Source organism: Helianthus annuus, chromosome 6, assembly GCF_002127325.2.
Source record: "Helianthus annuus cultivar XRQ/B chromosome 6, HanXRQr2.0-SUNRISE, whole genome shotgun sequence".
NCBI lineage: Eukaryota > Viridiplantae > Streptophyta > Magnoliopsida > Asterales > Asteraceae > Helianthus > Helianthus annuus.
Genome location: NC_035438.2, coordinates 109,817,943 through 109,829,504, shown reverse-complemented (window position 1 = coordinate 109,829,504; position 11,562 = coordinate 109,817,943). Strand labels below are relative to the sequence as shown.

The window sequence follows — 11,562 nt, the reverse complement described above, 5'->3', positions numbered from 1 at the left end:
GAAGCTGTAATTTCTTTTTCTCTTATGATGATGATTTAAATGACTGATTGAATATATGGTCATTGTTTAAAGAAAATTTGATGATTTAAATGGCTGATTGTTTTTTTTTCGTTCTAAATGTTTCAAAAACTTTATGTGTTTAACTGATACATATGTGATTGAAGTTTTCTTAGGTTTAACAGGAATGTTAATGTGTACAGTAACTATTGGTTTTCATGTATGTTATAGTAAGTGGACTGAGCATGTTGTTGGTTATGGGGTGTGGATTAGAAAGTTCTTACATGTATTCTATGGTCATGTGGCTGAAGAGTGGGTTTATTGTTCAACTTGATGTTTATCCAAGGGGAAACTGTCAAGAAAGATCTCATATTAAGCTTTAGAAGACAACGGAATGAAGTTTGATTCATCAAAGTTGCTTCTGAATGCATTGTATAACTGTGAGTTTGTCTTGTTCTCTACCAAAATCACTTGTGTTCCCGAGTTAAGTTAAGTTAAGGAAAGAAAAGAAAAGATTCTCTAATTTTCTTTTCTTTTCTCTCCGTTTCTTTCCAAATTGGAAAAATTAATTTTAGACAAAAAAACTCTCTTTTTCTCTTCCTTTCTCCCCTTTAATAAAACTCTGGAACACAATTAAAAATTATTTCCTTCCAAATCTCTTCTTTTCTCTCATTTACACTGTGTTCCCGAGTTAAGTTAAGGAGAGAAAAGAAAAGATTCTCTCATTTTCTTTTCTTTTCTCTGCGTTTCTTTCCAAATTGGAAAGATTAATTTTAGACAAAAAATCTCTCTTTTTCTCTTCTTTTCTCTCCTTTAATGAAACTCTGGAACACAACTAAAAATTGTTTCCTCCCAAATCTTTTCTTTTCTCTCATTTAATGAAACTCGGGAACATAGCATTAATGAAACTCGAGAATATTTAGTTTTGACAATGAAGAGTGAGTTATCGGTTTTGGAGTATGTCTGTTTATAAACTATAATTAAATAACTTTTTTACCACACTGAATTAGATATTAGTCATCATCATAAAAAAAACTGACCTGACCCGACCTGAAACCCGTTCTGACCCGGACTTGTTTCGACCCGAACCAAAACAACCTTTTTTTATAATTGACCCTTTTTGACCAATGATCCGACCCGACCCGTTTGCCAGGTCTACTTTTGATGCAATCTCAAAGTGTTTTTTTAATTCACGTGCTATTTTTTAATTTATACTATATTATAATACATGAGGGAAGGATTCCCAAAAGTTAAGAACTTCTTCCCCCATTATTTATAAATAAACCCCTAGAATGAGGGTAAAGTGGTCTTTTAAACCATAATTATTTTTTAGTCCCTCAATCTATTACATTTAAATCCTTGACATTTAACATAATTATGGGTAATTAGTTATACTTCCCCCACTCTTTAATTCTTTAATGTATTCCTGCGATATCTTACAACCCGTAGTGTTTAAAAAAAATCCGAAGGTACCATGACGATCGGCACATTTTTTTAAACGTTTCAATAGTTGTCTTTTTTAGTTTCGCCGTGCGTTCATAAAGTACAAATAGCCGATGCGTAAATGTACAGTTGATTAAAGCCAACATTTGTTTTTTACCAAAGCCAACTTTGACCATTACCTAGCTACCGTGCATTAACATTTGTTTTTTACCCAAGTTTTTGTTACACCCTTATATTTATACTAAAATTTAATAACTATTTTATACCAAAGGCCGATAGAAGTTACATAGGTTTCTAAGCTTTTACTAGTTAGCCTACTAAAACAAAAGTAGAACGTAATATTGTTGTTTAAGACTTTGATTTACAACAAAAGGAACACTGTTTAACAAGTTCAACATAGCGGAAGCTTTGAAGTGGAGTGTTCGGTTCATTCATCTTGTCGCTTGATCGCCATCCTTGACTTCTAATCACCTATGAATCAACAATTAGATTCGTTAGCTCTTGATATTTAAGAATGATAAGGTTTAAAGACTTAACTCCCCATTAACAGAATAGGAAAATAAAAGTGTTCCAGGCTCCACCGTAATTTACGGTACCACCGTAAATTACGGTGAGTGCTGGAAATTTCTGGTTGCACCGTAACACAGGAGAAAACCTCCGTAAATCAAAACCCTCTACCGTAAATTACGGTGACACCGTAATTTACGGTAGCACCTGGGAATTCATGGTTTTGTTTGGTTTGAGCATTTCAACCAAAATTCCAACTTTCGGGTTTCAACATCCTGCATTTTCAATGTAGTAAAGGTCTAATGTTTCTAGTACATCATACTATAACCACTACATACATCAATTATCCTGTTCGGGATATAGATCATGTTTACTTGATTGTTTGACCCGTTTGGCTTGCCTACGGAATTTCCTTCCTTCATGGCAACTACCAACGAGCTAAATTCGTCATTCATGCTAGTATTCAATTACGACAACGCCTTCGCTCCAATTCAATTTAACTAGAAACTTGATAAACAACTACAACGATCTAAATTTACATAATGTAACGAGGCATGTTACATACCTTTCAAAGCGAGCCCTTCAAACGAGCGTCCACACCGGTTTGTCCACTAGATGCCCCGGCTTCTTTTCCTAAAGAGTTCAAGCACTTTATGTTTAGAACTCCATATTTTACTCACATAACGCACGTTCGTGATACTTCGTATTTATGCGTTTAAACTTTACAATTCAGTTTTCTTTTAAAACCTTCTTTGAGGCATTTCAACGAACATCATGGGGGCAGAATTTCTATTTCATTTGTTTTTCATGTTTATAAGTTGCTAACTAGCCAACTTAACTTCAATTAAGCTATCACATGTCATGTAAACATCACATCTTCCTGGAACTATCTTCTATGGTCAAATTTTACTAGATTAACCTCTAAGAACCCTAGAATTCATCATCATCTTGTAAAACCCACAACCCACCTTCAAGGTGTTCATGGAGTTTTTTGAATTTAGTCCTGATTTCACATGTAATTGGTTGAATTTAACTTCTAAACACCGAATTGATTCTAAATTAACCAAATAACACTCATGCAACAACAATTTTCCAGATTTCATAACATCATGAGAAATTCAAGCAAGAAATTAACACAAGTTTTTACATACCTTAGAATCCTTTCGTGATGAGGATCATTAATCTATGTTTAGATTTCGTTTTAGAACAGATTTGGGCTTTCAATTTGAGTTTTTTTTTTTTTTTGTGTGAGTTTAGGGTTTTGGAATGGGGTGTCGCCCCCTTCTTCTGCTCTGATCGACCAACACTCCAAAATTTGGAGTGTTTGGTTACTAATGGTAATTAGATTTTAGTTTTTGACAATTCCAGCCCCTCAACTTTGTTCCACACTTTATTTAATAGGTTTTAACCTTTTATGAGTTATTTCTAGTCTATCAACTAACTAGGTTAAAGGTTCCTAGTTAGTGAATTCCCGTCTATTAAAAATTTATAACTTTAACATAAAGTTTTATATTTTCGGGGTGTTACAGGTCCACCCCCCTTAAAAAGGGTTTCGTCCCCGAAACCGAATTACATACCAAATAATGTAGGGTGGAGTCGCCGCATTTCTTCCTCGGACTCCCATGTAGTGTCTGACCCTTTTCTGTGCTCCCATTTGACTTTGACTTGACTTAATATCTTGTTCCTCAAACTTTTCTCCTTACGATCTAAAATCGCAATTGGTTTTACCGCATAGTTGAGGCTGTTATCCACCTCGATGTCATCGTAGTGGACATGAGCAGTTTCGTCGGCCAAACATTTTCGAAGATGTGATACGTGGAATGTGCTATGAATTCCACTCAACTCTTCAGGTAATTCAAGTCGATAAGCCACTTTACCGACCCGTTCAGTGATTCTAAATGGCCCAATAAATCTCGGGCTTAACTTCCCCCTTTTTCTGAATCTAATGATACCCTTCCATGGGGAAACCTTTAGCATGACCATATCGCCAACCTGAAACTCAATTGGCCTTTTTCTTTTATCTGCGTACGCCTTTTGCCGGTCTTGAGCCGCTTTCAAGTGTGCCCGAACTATATCAATTTTCGCGTTTGTAGCTTGGATTATATCGGTTGGCGCTAGCCCCCGCGGACCCACTTCTCCCCAACATACCGGAGTCCGACACTTTCTGCCATATAATAGCTCATACGGGGCCATTTTAATGCTCGCGTGATAGCTATTGTTATATGCGAATTCGACCAAGGGTAAATGGACATCCCAACTACCCCCAAAGTCAATAATGCAAGCCCGCAGCATATCACCCAATGTTTGTATTGTTCTTTCGCTCTGCCCATCCGTTTGCGGATGGTAAGCAGTGCTAAGAAACAATTTAGTCCCCATCTGTTCTTGGAATTCATGCCAGAATTTCGAAGTAAATCGAGTATCTCTATCTGACACAATGGATATCGGTACCCCATGCCTTGCTATGATTTCATTGGTGTAAACCTCGGACATTTTCTCAGACGTATAAGTCTCGCGAATCGGAATAAAGTGAGCACTCTTAGTTAACCTATCCACAATTACCCAAATAGCATCAAAGCCACGAGTCGTTTTGGGTAGTTTGGTCAATAGGTCCATCGTAATTTGCTCCCATTTCCAAACCGGGATTTCTAACGGTTGAAGTTTACCATATGGTTTTTGGTGTTCAGCCTTGACTTGTAGGCACGTCAAACATTTCTCCACGTACTTCACCGTGTCCCGCTTCATTCCGGGCCACCAATAGTTTTGCTTCAAGTCATGATACATCTTGGTCGCTCCCGGGTGAATGGAATAACGGGATTTATGAGCTTCATCGAGTAGAAGCTTTTTAACCCCACATGTGTTAGGGACCCAGATTCTATTAAAGCGAGTCTTCAGGCCTTGACTGCCCACCTCTAGGTCCTTAACTTGGCCGATAATTCTTTCCTTTTTCCAGTTTTCTGCCTTTACAGCTTCATCTTGTGCTTCTCGAATTTGTTCAAGCAAGCTTGAAGTCACAACCAGTTGCATTGATCGTACCCGTATTGGGGTATAATCCGATTTGCGGCTCAGCGCATCGGCCACTACATTAGCCTTTCCCGGGTGATAACGTATTTCACAATCATAATCCTTCACCGTTTCTAGCCACCGCCTTTGTCGCATATTTAACTCCTTCTGATCGAAGAAGTATTTCAAACTCTTGTGGTCGGTGAATATGGTGCACTTTACTCCGTACAAATAGTGCCTCCATATTTTTAATGCGAATACTACCGCCGCCAACTCGAGATCGTGCGTAGGATATTTCTGTTCGTGTATCTTTAATTGCCTCGAGGCATAGGCTATGACCTTGCCTCGTTGCATCAATACACATCCGAGTCCCGATAGTGAAGCATCCGAATAAACTTCCATGTCATCAACTCCGTCCGGTAGTGTTAGTACCGGAGCTTGAGTTAATTTTTCCTTTAGCGTTTGAAACGCTTTCTCTTGTTCAACACCCCAGATGAATCTTTCTGTCTTTCGAGTCAGCTTGGTTAGTGGCGACGCAATCTTGGAGAAATCCTGAATAAATCTCCTATAGTATCCCGCAAGTCCCAAAAAGCTTCTAATTTCAGAAGGGTTCTTCGGGGAATTCCATTTTGACACCGCCTCAATCTTTGACGGATCCACCAGTACCCCGTCAGCACTTATAATGTGGCCCAGAAATTGTACCTCTCGTAACCAAAAGGCACATTTAGAGAATTTTGCGTATAGCTTCTCTCGTCTAAGGGCTTCTAACACTTCTTGTAGGTGATGTGCGTGTTCAGCTTCACTTTTTGAATATACCAATATGTCATCGATAAACACGATGACCGACTTATCTAGCATTGGTTTGCAAACCCGGTTCATGAGGTCCATGAATGCCGCGGGTGCGTTTGTTAGCCCGAATGACATCACAAGGAATTCGTAATGTCCGTATCTCGTGCGGAAAGCCGTCTTCGGCACATCTTCTTCTTTGACCCTTAATTGGTGATACCCCGATCTAAGGTCAATTTTGGAAAACCAGTTCGCACCTTGTAGCTGGTCGAATAAGTCGTCTATCCTCGGGAGCGGGTATCGATTCTTTACCGTGAGTTTGTTTAACTCCCGGTAATCGATACACATGCGCATACTCCCGTCTTTCTTCCTCACGAACAATACCGGTGCGCCCCAAGGAGACACACTCGGCCTTATGAATCCTTTGTCAAGCAGGTCTTGAATTTGGGACATCAATTCTTGCAACTCTGACGGCGCAAGTCGATACGGGGCCTTTGCTACGGGTTTCGCGCCCGGAATCAATTCGATCCCGAACTCTACTTCCCGTTCTGGCGGTATCCCCGGCAAATCTTCCGGAAAAACATCTTCATAATTTCGTACTACCGGTACATCTCCAATCTTTCGTAATTCTTTTTCAGGTTCATTAGCGTATATCATAAATGCCTTGCACCCTTGCTTCATTAGCTTGTGAGCTTTCAACATTGAGCATACAATGGGATTGCCTCCTTTTTCGCCATAGATGGTGACGTGTTTCCCGCTCGGAGATGTCAGTTTTATCTCTTTACGGAAACACACAACTTTTGCGTGGTGTCGAGATAGCCAATCCATCCCAACGACGACTTGAAATTCTCCCATTGACATCGGGATTAGATTTATCAAATATTCTTCCTCGTCAATGCTCAGTTTGCAATTTTCACATACATCGCAAACAATAAAACTTTTATTATTACCTATCTCTACTTCTAAGGGCACACGTAATTTAGTTAGAACAAATGAAGGATGTCGAATAAATCCATATGAAACAAAGGATTTATTCGCACCCGTATCAAATAACACACGTGCAGGAATCGAGTTTACAGTAAATATACCTGAGACCACGTCAGGTTCAATCTTTGCTTCTGCAGCGGTTAGTTGAAAAGATCTTGCCTTTGCTTTATGGGCTTCACTCTTTTGTTCCTGCCCACCCTTCTTTTCAACCAACTCCGGGCACTCTGCTTTCTTATGACCCGTTCGATAACAATTGTAACAAACCGTTACCTTCTCCGGGCATGATAAGGCTATATGTCCCGTTTTCTTGCATATAGGACAAGGCTTATCCTTGTAATGACATTCGCCTTTATGGCCCTTCCCGCAAATTTTGCAACTCGGTGACCCGCCTTTCGTATCAGACTTCTTTGAGCTCTCACTTGTTCGTGCCTTTTTAGTAGGGCTGGGATTTACATCAGGTGCCCTCCGTTCACCCCTTTCGATACTCTTTTTCAGCTCTATTTCCCTTTCCCGAGCAGCATTTATAATCTCGGTAAGGGTCTCATATTTGGAAGGGGTGATAAACTCCCTATACTCGGCACTCAACATGTTATGATAATAATATATCCTTTGTTCTTCGTTTGTTACAAGATCATCGCAAAACTTCATTTTATCCATAAACGTTGCCGTGATCTTGTCTATGGTCTCGTTTTTGTGCCTGAGCTGCATGAATTCTTGCTTGATTTTATTCATAACCGCTTTGGGGCTATGATGCTTCAGAAATGGCGTCTTGAATTCATCCCAAGTCATGATCTTAACAGCTTCAGCTCCGATTTCTCTCTTCTTGTTATCCCACCAATCTTTTGCTTGATTTCTTAGTTGACCCGTACCATAGGCCACATAGTCATTTACATCACAATGGGTTCTCTCGAATACCCCTTCGATATCACTTAGCCATCTTTGGCACACTATTGGGTCAACCTCCCCATTGTATACCGGTGGTTTGCAAGCCATGAATTCCTTGTATGAGCAAGGTTTTCTTCCTCCATGTTTTTCCTTTTCAAGTTTTGAGTCGTCTTCTAATTTCTTGATTCTATCTTCTACCATTGATAGAACTGTGTTTTGAATTCTATCAATGAAGCCTGCCAGACTGTTTTCGATTGCCTTTCCAACCTCTTCAGCAATCGCCTCCCTGACTTGTTCGGTGACTCTTGGCACCGCATCATCGTTACCTTTATCAGCCATCTTCGTTTCTGAAATGTTTACACAAGTTGTTAAAACATTCCATTTATAACACATGCTGTTCTTGTTTGATTCTATCAAGTTCATAACTTGATTTAGTCATTCTTGCTGTTGATTCAATCAAGTTCACAACTTGATTTGATCGTTCTTGCTGTTGATTCAATCAAGTTCACAACTTGACTTGATTGTTCTTGCTGTTAATTCAATCAAGTTCACAACTTGACTTGATTGTTCTTGCTGTTAATTCAATCAAGTTCACAACTTGACTTGATTGTTCTTGCTGTTAGTTCAATCAAGTTCACAACTTGACTTGATTGTTCTTGCTGTTAGTTGAGCTTACTTGCTCATTTCATGCATGTGAGTTCATTTCTCATTCTTTACATAACATAAAGTTTATTAACTGAAATTAGTTCTTACCGGATGGTCGATCAAGCTTGAACCGAACACTTATTGACAACCTGGCTCTGATTACCAACTTGTTACACCCTTATATTTATACTAAAATTTAATAACTATTTTATACCAAAGGCCGATAGAAGTTACATAGGTTTCTAAGCTTTTACTAGTTAGCCTACTAAAACAAAAGTAGAACGTAATATTGTTGTTTAAGACTTTGATTTACAACAAAAGGACCACTGTTTAACAAGTTCAACATAGCGGAAGCTTTGAAGTGGAGTGTTCGGTTCATTCATCTTGTCGCTTGATCGCCATCCTTGACTTCTAATCACCTATGAATCAACAATTAGATTCGTTAGCTCTTGATATTTAAGAATGATAAGGTTTAAAGACTTAACTCCCCATTAACAGAATAGGAAAATAAAAGTGTTCCAGGCTCCACCGTAATTTACGGTACCACCGTAAATTACGGTGAGTGCTGGAAATTTCTGGTTGCACCGTAACACAGGAGAAAACCTCCGTAAATCAAAACCCTCTACCGTAAATTACGGTGACACCGTAATTTACGGTAGCACCTGGGAATTCATGGTTTTGTTTGGTTTGAGCATTTCAACCAAAATTCCAACTTTCGGGTTTCAACATCCTGCATTTTCAATGTAGTAAAGGTCTAATGTTTCTAGTACATCATACTATAACCACTACATACATCAATTATCCTGTTCGGGATATAGATCATGTTTACTTGATTGTTTGACCCGTTTGGCTTGCCTACGGAATTTCCTTCCTTCATGGCAACTACCAACGAGCTAAATTCGTCATTCATGCTAGTATTCAATTACGACAACGCCTTCGCTCCAATTCAATTTAACTAGAAACTTGATAAACAACTACAACGATCTAAATTTACATAATGTAACGAGGCATGTTACATACCTTTCAAAGCGAGCCCTTCAAACGAGCGTCCACACCGGTTTGTCCACTAGATGCCCCGGCTTCTTTTCCTAAAGAGTTCAAGCACTTTATGTTTAGAACTCCATATTTTACTCACATAACGCACGTTCGTGATACTTCGTATTTATGCGTTTAAACTTTACAATTCAGTTTTCTTTTAAAACCTTCTTTGAGGCATTTCAACGAACATCATGGGGGCAGAATTTCTATTTCATTTGTTTTTCATGTTTATAAGTTGCTAACTAGCCAACTTAACTTCAATTAAGCTATCACATGTCATGTAAACATCACATCTTCCTGGAACTATCTTCTATGGTCAAATTTTACTAGATTAACCTCTAAGAACCCTAGAATTCATCATCATCTTGTAAAACCCACAACCCACCTTCAAGGTGTTCATGGAGTTTTCTGAATTTAGTCCTGATTTCACATGTAATTGGTTGAATTTAACTTCTAAACACCGAATTGATTCTAAATTAACCAAATAACACTCATGCAACAACAATTTTCCAGATTTCATAACATCATGAGAAATTCAAGCAAGAAATTAACACAAGTTTTTACATACCTTAGAATCCTTTCGTGATGAGGATCATTAATCTATGTTTAGATTTCGTTTTAGAACAGATTTGGGCTTTCAATTTGAGTTTTTTTTTGTGAGTTTAGGGTTTTGGAATGGGGTGTCGCCCCCTTCTTCTGCTCTGATCGACCAACACTCCAAAATTTGGAGTGTTTGGTTACTAATGGTAATTAGATTTTAGTTTTTGACAATTCCAGCCCCTCAACTTTGTTCCACACTTTATTTAATAGGTTTTAACCTTTTATGAGTTATTTCTAGTCTATCAACTAACTAGGTTAAAGGTTCCTAGTTAGTGAATTCCCGTCTATTAAAAATTTATAACTTTAACATAAAGTTTTATATTTTCGGGGTGTTACAGTTTTTTGTTTTGAACGGCATTAATAAACTAAAATATTCCCTAATTTTACTTGTACAGAGTCAAGTCAGTTTGTTGTGGCATGTTTAATATAGTATAGATAAAACTCACAACAAACTTCCTATTAAACATGCCACAACAAACTAAACAGGATATGTGCATCTTATTTTTAAAAACTTAAAACTCACAACAAACTTCCTAAATAAATGGATGACCAATCTAAAACTAAACTCTAATGGACTACTATAAATACATAGCAAACACTCACAATTCTACATTTCTATTGCTAAACAGATTTAAAGTATGGAGCGAGTTCTGAATTCACTTGATGCGAAAAAACAAGCATGCGATATTGAAAAATCTAAGATCGGTTCTATGATAAGTTTTGTTATATCGCAATAATGAATAATTGTTTTCTTTTATTTACTTTTATGTGAATACTAACTTATTTGATTTTTCAGATTCAACACACCAATTTAAACACCCCAGTTGTCGAACAAGCTTTTGTTAGTTTTTAAGTAATATTTTCGCTTATAATCTTTCATATTAACAAGTTCGTTATGTTATTATTTGGTGTTTTATTGTAGGATGATGGTGATAATAGTGTTGAAATTATTTCTTATGGTGCAATGTTTAGTCCATACAAGTCTAATCTTCAATGTCAATTTAGTAAAGAGGTAATTTTAAAATTTATTTAATCTTTTTAAAAATTTTTTATTCAATATTTGTTTTTTTTATAAAATGTATTTAATCATTTTTTAACTTTTTTTTTCTTGTGTTCGTAAGAAGGAGAGATGGTTGGCATCTCCCCTGACAGGGACGGGAACAACTTTCGAGCTTACCTGTTACTACACATTCGGTTAAGGCTACCCACTTCGGTGGATCTTATAACCCAACTTTTTTATTAAATTTTTGTTTTTTAAGAATCGGAAGTATGAGAATCAAAAGAAAAGATCTAAGAGACTCTCTGAATGGAAATGGGTCGAGGTTATAAATTTAGATGATTATGAGGACGATAAGAAAGAAGATGAATTAGATGATACTGCTGATTCGAGCACAAACAAGAAAAAACGGATCAAAAAAGAAGAGAAATTAGATGAAACATATCAAGTGTTTTTATGTTTTTTCATTTTCAGTTGTTTTTGTTTAATCTAGACTATCCCATGAATAATAAAGTCTATTTTATATTTGAAGTTTATGCTTTATGTTATTTTATTGCACTTATAATTTAAATCTCGATTCAACTAATATACTTTTGTCATTTGTTTAGTATTTTTTATTAACAAACGAATCTTTACATGTTTAAAACAGTTTTTCTATACTTTATTTATTATTAATT

At 37.2% G+C, this 11,562-nt stretch overlaps 1 long non-coding RNA gene and 1 other non-coding gene across 2 annotated transcripts; one reads left to right on the top strand and one right to left on the bottom strand.

Annotated features, from left to right (window-relative positions):
• Positions 1 to 1,854: 1,854 nt before the first annotated feature.
• LOC110864083 lies at positions 1,855 to 9,918 on the bottom strand. The gene is made up of 4 exons (XR_002549606.2): positions 9,857 to 9,918; positions 9,271 to 9,338; positions 2,513 to 2,580; positions 1,855 to 1,911 (listed from the first exon to the last, which is right to left on the bottom strand). It is a non-coding gene; the product is annotated as an uncharacterized LOC110864083 (long non-coding RNA).
• A 1,080-nt stretch (positions 9,919 to 10,998) lies between these two features.
• On the top strand, positions 10,999 to 11,126 carry LOC118480090. Its single transcript, XR_004861726.1, has one exon. It is a non-coding gene; the product is annotated as a U6atac minor spliceosomal RNA (small nuclear RNA).
• The last annotated feature ends 436 nt before the right edge of the window (positions 11,127 to 11,562 follow it).